At 37.5% G+C, this 12,546-nt stretch overlaps 1 protein-coding gene across 6 annotated transcripts in view; it reads right to left on the minus strand.

The window, feature by feature from the left end:
- Nucleotides 1–12,546, minus strand: part of GABRA3 (gamma-aminobutyric acid type A receptor subunit alpha3) — a 213,639-nt gene that overhangs the window by 132,103 nt on the left and 68,990 nt on the right. The window lies entirely within an intron of this gene.

Consider the following 12,546-nt stretch of genomic DNA (forward strand, 5'->3'; position numbering starts at 1 on the left):
AGACCAGCCCCATATAGGGGCCACAACATAAAAAAGAAATCCAAGCCTAGGCTGCTGGTACAGAAGTCCCTAAGAGGTCAGCAAATTATACTGATGATAGAATTATATGATTTAGAGTTGCCTATATGCAAGGCTGTTTTATGAACTCTGGACTGGTGGAGCTTTATCCAAGACGTGGGGTTAAGAAAACAGCATAAAGTGGCACTTGCTTGCTATCTCTAAACCATATGGCTTCTTTGAATCTGAAACATTTACCACTTGAAGAAGACCTAACTCTGAGCCAACACCATACTCTTTTTCAGTAATATCAGTGGTTTAACTTTCAGAAGGAATGGAAGGATGTGAAACTTTTTTTCCAAGGAAAGTTTATGCAAGAGACTAATATGTAAAACACATACAGGCTGGAGAGCTATTCAGGTTGATGAGAAGATGAAGAACAAAAGTCTTTCTAAACCGATCCCATCCCCCAAAAAGCAGCCACTAGGATCTATACTAGATTGTCTTCTTGAATCTGTGTGATGAGAAAACAGCTATTTTGAGTTGCTGCCTAGGCATTACAGTATGACAACCCTGCTCACAGTCTGGACATTTAGATAAGGACTGGAGCTTAGGATTGCCACCACAAGTTCCTGCTTTGCTTTTCCTGAGGCACCTTTTAAAATATCCACTTAGATTTGAGCCCGTGAAAAGTTACTGACCTCTGCCGCAACCACCTTATAAGTAATAGATACTTGCTACCCTGCTCTCTATCTTCTGCTCGCTCATGACTTGGGATGGAGAACTGCCCTTCCCCCAGCTCATTGCATTCCTCTGCCCCATTCTGGAATCTGTAAGTAATAAATCTTGTGACTTTACTTCCTTTCTGTGAGTGTACTGAAACTGTGCCTTCAATCAAAATGACCGTGGGGTTTTCACTTCTCTTAAGTGGGAACTTGGATGCTGAGGGAACTACCTGCCAACCCTGTGTGGGTGGCTTGTGCCTCCTCATTCAGCAGGTCATAATCTGCATATTCTTAATGTAATACGTAAGCTACGGGTGCCCCAACACAATCTGGTACAGGCATAGAAAACTATGATAATGAAGAAGATGGACTTCTGACATGAGGCAATGTCCACATTATAGATAGAAATAGTTGTAGAATTGGGTTGCATCATATAAAATTGCCAATTTTTGACAATTGTTGTTTCACAAAAACAGCAATTTCTTATGATCAATCTAATTCTGTGACATTGATGATTCATGAGCTGTACAAAAGTTGATGGTCATTTTACAGAAATGAATAGAAACAGTACAGTTCAGAAAACCATAGCATATGACCAAGAAAATATGGTACAGGAGCAGACAACTCTGGGGCATGAGAAACATCCATAGTATGAGCAGTAACCATGATATATGCTCAAACATCCACAGTGCTTTAGCAGACGCTAATGTTGTATGATCACATGACAAAGATTAATGCTCAGATAATCACGATACATGATTGACAATTACTCTACAGGAACAAAGAGACTTGGTACAGGATATGGAGTCCAAATTGCAGAAATAATCCACGGAATGTAAGACAGAACCATGATGGATGCTCAGAAAACATGAGTGTATGAGTAACAATTCTGGGTATAGGAGAAGATGGCCATGCTGCATGAGCAAAGAGACCCACAGAATGTGTTAAACTATGCTATTCTAGTATATAATTATGTATGTTCAAATGATCATGGTAAACAAGCAGCAAACCTTCACACTAAGAATAGATGCCAATGACACAGAAGCAAATGCCCATGATTTGGAAGGAGAAAACTATGGTATATAGTATGATGCATTAGAAGACAGCAATATTACATGAACTCATGACTAAGGTATATGTTCAAATAACCATTATGCATGAGAAGACAGCCATCATATATAGAAGACGCTGAGCATAATGTGTGCCCTCCAACTACCATGACACTTTTTTAGCAAACATCATTATTATAACACATGGGATGACATTTATAGTATAAAACCACCTGACCATGGTATATATATCAGAAAACCATAACACTTGAACCTAATAATCACTGAACAAGAGAAGATGGCTTTGTATACACTCCATTAAGACATTGTACCTGATCAAAACCATGCCACTGGGCTATTGCACAACAATGTAAATATACTTAACACTAATAAACTATATAGTTAAAAATGGTTAAGATTTTTTGTTGTGCTTTTTACCATAATTAAACTTTTAATTAAAAAATAATGCTACTAGAGCAGGTAGCCTTAGCAAGTTCCCAACAACAGGACCCAACCCTGGTATATGTACAGAGTAATGTGAAGCATTAGCAGATATTAGTATTAAATGAATATACATCCATGGTACATGCTCAGATGACCATCAAACAAGTGTAGACAAGGACTGTAGTGGAGCAGATACCCCAAATTCTTCTTATGACAAACTTGGTACATTTGCAAGTGACCATAGTGCATAAACTGAAAACCATGACACTTGAACAAAGAGCCTTCAAACATGATAAAGTATCCATGTAGCCGGAAATAACTATGGTATATGCTCAGAGAACCATGATGCACGTGAAGAAATATTTGGTATATTAGTCTTTAACCATGATGTGTCCACACACAATATATGTATCATGGCAACCACCATACAGGAATTAAGCGACATGGTTTAAGATGGCCTTGCCAGGGGAATAGACTGCCAGGGTGCAGGAACAGAAGGCCGTGGTGCAAGAGTAGGCAGATATGCTCAAATATTTTTCACTGGAAAAAAGAGGTAAGATATAGATGCAAGTGGCCACAGTGAAGAATTGACATCTTTCAAGTACTGATGACCATGGTGAATAAATAGCTGTCTATAATATATGAACAAACAAACATAGTACACCCATTCATGGTGAATAAATTGAAAATTACAGCAAAGGAACCTCATATAATGACATAAATATTCAAACAACTATGCTGCGTGAGCAGAATGTAAAACTAATACTAGTTTTAAAGTTAGTATGAAGAAGCCAGGCCACGTTGCAAAAGTAGACAACCATGGTGTATGCTCATATAAGGACAGTACATGGATAAACCTCAATGACATATGAGCTTACAACCAATGGATATATTCAAATAACCTCGGGCACAATAGCAGATGCCAGTGGTAGGAGAAGATTGGCCCTAAAATGTGAGGAGACAACCCTTGTGCAGGCTCAGATAATCTTGGTGTTACAGTGGATTATCCACGGTACATGAGCACACAATCATGACACATGCTCAAGCCACCATAATATGTGATTGCATGGCCAAAATAGCAACCAATTCACTCCACTCAAGAGCTAAAAGAGGATACAAGGAACAAACCATAGGGAAATATCATCTATAAGCTGGTGACTTACAAATTAATATCTCCATCCCAGATCTCTCCTGCAACCCATACCTGCATTTAGATGTCTGCGAGGCATCTTAAACCTAACATGTTCAAATCTGAGGTTCAGATATCCACCTGCACACACACACACACACACACACACACGCACACACACACACACAGACCTGGTCTTCCCGCAGTCTTCCTCATCTCAGGTAATTGTAACTCCACCCCTCCATTTGCTCAGAGTTTTCATTCTTGACTCCTCTTTTACTCTCATATATCACATCCAATCCATCAGTAAGTCTCATTGGCATTCCATTCAAAAGTAAACATATCCAGAATAAAACCACTGGTCATCATTTCTGCTGTTACAACTCTGGCTCATCATCCTTTGCTGAGATCATTGTAAAAGCCTCTTAACTGGTCTTGTTGCCTCTGCCCTTGCTCCCCTACAATCTGTTCTCTATACAGCAGACAGGGTGAACTTTTAAAGTGTTAAGTAAGATCACGCCTCTTCTCTGCTCAAAACCCTCCAGCTGCTTCCCATTTCAATAGCCTTATTAAGATCTACAAGGGCCTACATGATCTAATCCCCAAATAGCTAGCTAACATCCTCTACTACCCTCCTCTCTCATTCACTCCACTTCAACCACTGTGGCCTCCTTGCTGCTCATTGAATATGCCAGACATTCTCCAGCTCTAGGGCCTTTGCACCTGTTATTGCCTCTACCTATAATATTCTTCCATCCAATTTCCAGATAGTTTGTTCCTTCTCTCAATTCAGGTTTGTATTCAAATATCACCTTTCCCATTGAGGCCTTCCCTGACTACCCTATCTAAAATTTCGATGCTTCCACACATCCTGGATAGTTCCTATGCAGTTGCTTGCTCTATTTTTTCTCCTTTGCACTTATAATGTATATATTTATGTTTTTTGTTGTTGTCTGTTTCCCCAGTAGAATATAAGCTCAATGGGGACAAGGAATTTTGCTTGTCTTAATCACAGATATATACCCAATGCATAAAGAAGAGTGCCTAATAAGTAATGCATACTTAATGAATAAATAATGGAATGTTATTTCAAAAAAATCACATCTATAATGAGGTAAGATAGTATAAAGCATAGGGTGTAGGATGGGCTTTGGAACCCACTAGATCAAGAGACTACTCAACACTACCAAATGCTAGTCTTGTTAAGCTTTAAATATCTCCTTCTTCAATCTAAAACGAGGATACTAATACTCATCCTATAAGAATTATAAAGATTAAATAATATGACATACATAAAATGCCTGGCTAAAGAACTGCTACCAGGATGAGTCTGCTATTAGATCCTGTCCAAATACAAATTCATTTTATCATGAACATTTGAGCATCTACTATGTACAAGGCACTGATACAGCACATCCTTCTATTAGAATTCCTAAAACTTCTTTACCTCAGTGCCTAGAAACTACCAGATACTGACACTCTGTCTACCAACTCCCCTGCTTGGATGCTATGAGGCACTATCTGCCAGAACTTTACCTGAACAGAGGCATCCCAAGTGCTGCCACCCAGATACTACAAAGCCAATGCTGCCATTTCTTTGCCTCAGTTTGTCATCAGAGTTTCATTTGAGGCCATCTAATTCCACCCAGCCTCAAAGCATTGTCATTATTAAAGGTTTTGGAGTCAGAAACATCTTAGTTCCAATTCCTGATATACCACATAGAAATCTGACTTTGGGTGAGTGATTTATCTCAATATTCTCAGCTATAAAATGTTGATAATGATAATACTGTCATATAGGAGTGTTATGAGAATTAAATGGCATAATTCATGTACAGCATTAAACGTTATGTTTCTTCTACCCTCCTAATCTCTAATCCCCTCATCCTACCACCTTTAAATTGCCCATCATCACCTTCATGTTCTTCTTTTCTTACCCTACTTGGATTGCATACATCATCCATAATTAAAATCATAATAATCATGCTCCGGTATGTACCCTCAATACACTCGCCTCTCTTTTACTCTGTTGTAACTGCCTAGAAAAACATAAACCCTAGTTAAATTCATCTCTTTGCCTGCAAATAAGCAGCTATATATAGCTGGAGAAAAATGCATAATTATGCCTGACTTCAAATGTCCCATGATGCTTTTACATTTGCCAAACCAATTTACTCTCAACTCTCTGAAACAGCTATTTGTTTTTACTTTCTTTTCTCTCCTTAAATCTCCAATAACTCTTCTCCCAGACTCTCAGCAGATGGCTTTGCTTCTTATTTACCAAGAAAAACAAAACAATCAGAAGACCTCATCTTCAAAATATCTATTATACCAACCTACCTGAATCTCAGCCATATACTCTACCTTTCCCCTTGTTACCAGGAGTGTTTATGCTCCTGTCTAATGCTATCCCTCCCACATGTGCCCTGGATCCCATTTCCTGTCTCCTGCTCAAGGATTTTACTTTGGTGACTTTCTTATCTCTCCCACACTTGTAAGATTTTTCCTCTCTATTGGCTCATTCCCTACCGTATAAAAAAAAAAAATGATGTACTATCATCCACCATTTAAAAAAAAAAATCCCTCCCTTGACCTGACATCCCCCTCCAACTCTTTCCCAATTTCTCTGCTACCCTTTATGGTAATTCATTTCAATAATTTTTGGTATCACCATCTCAACTTCCTCACTTTTCATTCTCTCATATCACTTACATCAATCACGTATTTTCATCTATCACTCCACTGAAACCACTCTTATTATTCATTCATTCAAAACTTATGGAGCACCATCTATGTACCAGGCACTGTTCTAGGTGTTGGGAATATAGCACAAAACAGGGCGTCAGTGAAGAAAGTGACAAACACTAGACAAAGAACTCCTCTCTCTTACATACCCCATATTAAATCTACCCATACCCAATCCACATCTACACCTTAATTTCTTTCTTCCACACCTATATTCAAACTATCAGCTTATCCTGTGGACTTCAGGACAGATTCAGACTCTGATCACTTCTTACCACCTCCATGGCCCACAAGCTGGTCTAAACCATCATCTCTTGCCCACATGACTGCAATGAATAGCCTCTCAACTTGTTTCTTTGCTTCCTCTCCTGCTCCCTACAATCAATTCTCTGCACAGCAGCCAGAGTGAGCTTTTTAAAATATAAGTCAGGTTTCATCACCCTATTCTCAAATTTTTCCAGTAGATTTTCACTGGATCAAAAGTACTTGCCATGATCTATAAGGATCTACTTGACTTGACCACCAGCTACCTCTGAATCTCACCTCTTTCTACTTTCCCTCTCCAGTACTCATATCAAGTTAAACTATTTTCCTACTGTTCCTTGAAAACACCCAACATGTTCCTGCCTTGGGGGCTTTGCACTTCTTCTTCCCTCTGTCATAAATGCTCTTCCTCCATATATCAGTTTGGCCCACTCCCTCACTTTTTTTACAATTCTAGTCCTGTGTCACCACTTCAGAGAAGCTTTCCTTGATCACTTTTATTTAAAACTGCATATTCCTTCCTCATTTCTCTCTATCTCCTTGCCCAATTCCGTCTTTCTTATAGGATATAGCACTACCGAAAATTATATATTTATTTATTTTTTATTTCCCCCACTAGATATAAGCTGCATTAGTACAGAGACCCTATCTCCATTTCCGGGCCATAAAACAGTGAATGCTTTCTGTAGGTCATGCCCACACTACTCCAGGCATACTTTCCTTCTCAGAGATATATTCTCAAGACTATCTTTCCCTTCTAAAACCTTTCCTCCATGGCCTATCAGTCCTTCCTTTTATGGGAAACAAATGTTCCTATGTCCTCTATCTCTTAATAGAAAACTCTCCTCTTCTCCTTGCCTTAAGTAAAGTGGGGTTTACGTCAAAGACACTACTTCATTAACTTTCCTCTGAAGTGTAGCATGTGCATATTTCCATGCATGATGCAACTCAGAGATAGGATCTCACCACCTCAATGCCACTTTGAAACTATTCTTCCTCTGTGTGCACACACTCCTTGCCATTTGAGGTTCATGCCACCTATCTATATCACCCTCTGCCCTCATTATTCTTACATCAATCTCCTTGCAGCCTCCCCACATTGATTCAAAAACAATGCTAAGCTCACACTTTTTATGTCCTTCCATCATCTTCAGTATTTCATTGTTGGTGCTGATAACGTATCTATCATAGTTATTTGACCTGCACAATCCCTATGACCTTCTCTTCTATTCTACTTTAGCAATCTATGCCCTTAGCCACACTCTGTATCTTATGCATAATTGCTCCCACATCACAAATCTTAAACTATAGTATCTCTAATTTCTGTCCTTATTCTGTTATTCTTCTTGTTTTTAAACTATTACTTCTACTCCACTTGCTCTTTGAAATTAGTGTTCTTATCTATTGATCCTTCCATTGTCTCCTACTCTCTTGGGCTTGCCTAGTGGTTACTTCCTTTCATTGCAAGGCTGAACCCAATAGTAAATCATTTGAATTACTCTTTCACCAGCACCTTGCATATATGACCTTCTGTTGTGTTCTCCAAGAAATTCTTCCTTGGATCAATCAATAAAAAAATCTGTTCTCTTGGACTGGTGAGTGCTGCTGAAGAAAATTCCACAATCATGCAAATCAGCAGCACAACACATCTGTCTCCAATGCCAGCACCACTCAATGATCCTTTGATTTGTCATGAATCAGCTCTCTCCCCTACTCCTCTCAACTGTTCTAAACTTTTGTCATTCTTCTCAAGTGGCCTATTCAAGGAAATTTGCATCCTTTTTTAGTAAAAAGTCAAGATGATCAGTAAAGACAAAACACCCATAGCAGAAACTAACAGTGCTTCATCCTTATCTCCTTGGATCTCTTTGTCAGTTTCATGTACACTCACTCTGCCATGCCTTCTCTTCCAACAAGCAACATCTTCATCTCTTTTTCTGAGGGCTGCCCTCAGGTTGCTGAAACCCACTTTTGCCTGTGCAAATTGAGAACTAGAAGTGACTGGGAATTTAACTCTCCAACCCAGGGCTGCCCTTAACCAGGATCGACAGGAGGAGAGGTACAAATACTGCAGTTCCCTGATGGGGACAATGCTGAGGTGTGACTCACACTGTCTCTGTGATACTTTGCTGAGCCTCCTTCCCTTTCTAGCCCCACTTTTCACTCCCCTATTGGTTTTTCCTGGAAATACTTCCTAATAAACCACTTTCATGTGAATCCTAATCTCATAGTCTGCTTCCGTGGAAACCAATTTAAGACCAGCCCTGCCCTAACCTACAAAATTTATTCAGTTTTATATTTACCCTTACTTACTTTCATTCATTTCAGAAATGAGGTTAACCTGTCCCCTTTAGGGATAATCCCTCAACCTAAGCCCCTGATCTCATCAACTCCTTCTCCTCTGTTGACTCTCCAATTCCTACTTGCCTATATCTTAAATCTCCCCTTTTCTAATGAATCCTTTCTCTTGGACTATAAACATAATAAAGTTTCTCCCACATTAAAAAAATCCATTCATATGATCCTTTCTAGTTTTCTTCTTTCCTTTCTTTGTCAATCAAGCTTCTTGAAAGAGTAATTTATAATTGTTAACTCCATCTTACCATCTATTCATTCTTTTATCAACTACATTCTGTCTTCTTCCTTGATCATTTCACTGAAACTACTATGTCAGTGATCACCAATAATGTTGGTATTAAAAATATAACCCACTCTTCAGAGCACTTACTGGGTTGAACTTCCTTTCTTTCTTTTTTTTTTCCTTTTTTTTTTTCGATATCACTAATCACAACCTCCTCCTATGAAATTCCTTAGACTCCATGTTACCACCCTAATTACGCTACACTTTTGCTCATTTCTACTTTCACTTTTGTGGGCTTTTATATTGATACCTCTAAAATTTGGGGTTCCCTGGCTCTGGATTAATACAATTCAAGATATATCTCCTCTCAATTTCTCATTAAAAGACACAAGTAGCCACAGAAAATAGTGGGGGAAGGGGAGTTTGTCAAAAGTAATGGAAAACAGGCAAATTCTAACATCCAAAAGGAAATTTCATTATATATATTGCTGTTAAGGATGAATTAAGATAAACCTTCTTGGACTATATAACACATGTTCCATCCTCTAAAACAGAATATATAGACCCAAAGACTGTCAGAAAAAAAAAAAAAAACTAATGTCACATAAATACCATAACTTAGAAACCTAGGGGCTGAACTAGCCAAAAACATATGTGGACATTCCCTGATATATTTTATACTGTAGCATTCTTTGAGGCATATACAGGTATCGATGCTATTCTTCTCCATCCTTACTATTAGCAGAAAGTCATAAAACTTCCTGCTTTCAATAACACTACTTCAGGATAAATAAAATAAAAACTTAGAAATAAAAGATAAATGAAAGAAATTGGGTTGTTAGGTAAACTAACACATCACTCAGTTTGCAACAGATTAGGCTTACAAAAATGAAGACAAATTCAAACATCATAATTAATACAACTGATAAACAGAAATTGACATTTGCTTTCTAAATAACACATAATACTACTTCTTTTTTTTTTTTTTTTTTTTGTGAGGAGGATCAGCCCTGAGCTAACATCCATGCCAATCCTCCTCTTTTTGCTGAGGAAGACCAGCCCTGAGCTAACATCTATTGCCAATCCTCCTCCTTTTTTTCTCTTTTTCTCCCCAAGGCCCCAGTAGATAGTTGTATGTCATAGTTGCACATCCTTCTAGTTGCTGTATGTGGGACAGCGCCACAGCACGGCCAGACAAGCGGTACGTTGGTGTGCGCCCAGGATCCGAACCAGGCTGCCAGTAGCGGAGCATGCACACTTAACTGCTAAGCCACAGGGCTGGCCCCTACTACTTCTAATCAAGCACCATCTCAAGGAAAATTAAAGAAGTAAAACTATAAAACAAAACTTTATTTTTGGGGAGATGAACCAAGAGCTGGAGAGATGGATAAATTCACAAATTGACATTCTTCAATACTTTTATATTAAACAAAACAGAAAAAAAATCCCAAGAAAATAAAATAAAAACAATAACCCAAGGAAAAGTAAGAGAAAAAAACAGTTACAAAACCAAGTTGTGGTTTTGACCACATTCATATGGTAAGGCAGGCAGAAACCAAAGCCTAGAATTTTCCAATGATGAGGAGTCTGACCACATACAGACATGCACACACTTACATGAGTTCAGATGCTCTAAGAGCTATAATTTCAGGGTATCAATGAATCAGAAGTAAGTCTGTATCTCTTCTCCAATCCTCAGGAGATTGTAGGACAGTTACTTTAGTTTGAACCGAACATAGAGAAATAAAGATAGATAGACTCCACTCCACAAAGGTTTTAAACCACAGGTAGGCTTCTCTCTCAGGTTTGCAACCTAAATTCACCTTCATGTTTGGTCCAAGAAATTTCAAGTCATGAATTTAGTTTAAAGTGGCTGCAAACTATGCCCAAGGTGACCTATAGAAGTAAATATAAATAATCTCTGGGAGATAATATCTTCAAATTTGGCTTTGTGGACCTTCCACAAAAAATATTTTCAGAGGCATTGATCAATGCACAAAGATAACCAAGAACACAAGGAATCTATGCACTATAAGAAAGAAACAACAGAAAAAACTAGAACAGAAACCAAACCCCACATACTTCAGATGTTGAATTATCAGACACAGATGGGAAAAGAACTATGACCTCCACAAAAACAATCTTAAAATATCTGCAGAGAACAAGACATTATGAATGATAAACTAGGAAATTTGAAAAAGAACCAAATACAACTTTTGGAAACAAAGACTTTGAAAAGTAAAGTGTGTGTCTTACTATGACATGCACTAAATATAAATAAAAACAGATTGTATATCTTCAACACTAGAAGAGGAGAAAAAAATAAAATGATTTAAGAAATAGCAATTCAAATAAGAAAGAAATGAAAGAAAAATAAACATTAAATAGGCAGGCTAAATAGAAAGCAACAAAAGAAAATGATAGTTTCAAACTCAGATATCTATCAGCAATTTTATTATATATAAGTGAACTAAAGACCCCAGTTCAAATAAAAGTTTATCAGGCTAGATTAAAAATAACAACACTAAATTAACTGCATGTTGTTTATGAGTCATATCTAAAACATAAGTCAACAGAAAAGTTGAAAGTAAAAACAAAAAGATATGCTATGCAAATATTAACCAAAATATTTTTAATATTCATTAAAGACATTAATTCAAAGGTTTTACTAGAGATAAAGAAGAAAACTCCATATGACAAAAGATTCAACTTACCAAGAGGTATAATAAAGTTCTATATACCTGATGACATAGCTCTAAAATATGTAAAGCAAAGATTGACAGAACTATAAAAAAACATAGACGTCTATGATTATAATGGGAGACTTTAACACACCTCTTTCAGAAATTGACAGATTAGACAGCTTTAAAAAATCAGGACAGATATAGAATATCTGAACAAGATGAATATCACATCTGACCTAGTGGAAATATATAGAATACTGTACCCATTGATGGCAAAAAATATACATTATTTTTAATCTCACTAGATATATTTACAGAAATTTACAAGACTACAAAAAAAATCACAAGAAATTTCAAATGACTGAAGTAATATAGGATATATATAACTCATGGTAAAATAAAATAAAAATACAAATTAGAACATGTTAAGTGTACAATAACGAAAACACTATTAAAACTTATGGCATGCAGCTAACAGTACTTAAGGAAAAGCATATGGCCTTATATGTGTTTATTAAAAAGAAAAAAAAAACTTAATGAGCTAAGTACATATCCCAATCACTTAGATAAAGATCAAAATAAGCCTACAGAGAAGGAAGATACTAATAAAGATATAAGCATCAATTTTTGAAATGGAAAACAACAAAGAGAGATGATTAAGAAAGCCAAAAGTTGGCACAGGCCCAGTGGCATAGTGGTTAAGTTCACATGCTCCACTTCGGCGGCCCAGGGTTTGCTGGTTCGAATCCTGGGCATGGACCTACGTATCGCTTATCTAGCCATGCTGTGGAGGCATCCCATATACAAAATAGAGGAAGATTGGCACAGATGTTAGCTCAAGGCCCCTCTTCCTCAAGCAAAAAGGAAGATTGGCAAAAGGTGTTAGCTCAGTGCCAATCTACCTCAACAACAACAAAAGAAAGCCAAA

This window comes from Diceros bicornis, chromosome X (genome assembly GCF_020826845.1).
Source record: "Diceros bicornis minor isolate mBicDic1 chromosome X, mDicBic1.mat.cur, whole genome shotgun sequence".
NCBI lineage: Eukaryota > Metazoa > Chordata > Mammalia > Perissodactyla > Rhinocerotidae > Diceros > Diceros bicornis.